Source organism: Syngnathus leptorhynchus, unplaced genomic scaffold, assembly GCF_054491065.1.
Source record: "Syngnathus leptorhynchus isolate UIUO unplaced genomic scaffold, UIUO_Slep HiC_scaffold_165, whole genome shotgun sequence".
NCBI classification, from domain to species: Eukaryota; Metazoa; Chordata; class Actinopteri; order Syngnathiformes; family Syngnathidae; genus Syngnathus; species Syngnathus leptorhynchus.
The window spans coordinates 143960-145000 of NW_028232132.1; positions in this window are offsets into that span (position 1 = coordinate 143960).

Consider the following 1041-nt stretch of genomic DNA (forward strand, 5'->3'; position numbering starts at 1 on the left):
GAGCTCTGGAGGTATGGAGCTATGGAGGTATGGAGCCACCAGCCAGCACCCTCCGAGGCTGGATCAATGGAAGTGTTTTAGGTACCAGGCAGCCAAAGGGCCGAGGCCTCACTCTCGACCACGCCGGCGCAGAGTTCCAGCCGCTCGGATAAGCTCTGTCACTCACCCGCCGCGCAGCCACCGGTAACGGGGAAATGTCGCCGCCTTGTGGACACGCCGTTGTAAATGAATGGGCTTTCGCACTTAGTGCAATTTTCGCCAGCTCCGTGGCTGCAAGTATGGAGCTATGGAGCCACCAGCCAGCCAGGCTGGAGCTATGGAAGTATGGAGCCATGGAGCTCCGGAGCTATGGAAGTATGGAGCTATGGAGCTATGGAGCTCTGGAGCTCTGGAGCTCTGGAGCTATGGAGCTATGGAGCCCTGGAGCTATGGAGCTATGGAGCCCTGGTGCTATGGAGCTATGGAGCTCTGGTGCTATGGAGCTATGGAGCTCTGGTGCTATGGAGCTATGGAGCTCTGGTGCTATGGAGCTATGGAGCTCTGGTGCTATGGAGCTATGGAGCTCTGGTGCTATGGAGCTATGGAGCTCTGGTGCTATGGAGCTATGGAGCTCTGGTGCTATGGAGCTCTGGAGCTCTGGTGCTATGGAGCTCTGGAGCTCTGGTGCTATGGAGCTATGGAGCTCTGGTGCTATGGAGCTATGGAGCTCTGGTGCTATGGAGCTATGGAGCTCTGGAGGTATGGAGCTATGGAGGTATGGAGCCACCAGCCAGCACCCTCCGTGGCTGGATCAATGGAAGTGTTTAGGTACCAGGCGGCCAAAGTGCCGAGGCCTCACGCTCGACCACGCCGGCGCAGAGTTCCAGCCGCTCGGATGAGCTCTGTCACTCTCCCGCCGCGCAGCCACCGGTAACGGGGAAATGTCGCCGCCTTGTGGACACGCCGTTGTAAATGAATGGGCTTTCGCACTTAGTGCAATTTTCGCCAACTCTCTGACTTAGAGCTATGGAAGTATGGAGCTATGGAGCCACCAGCCACCCA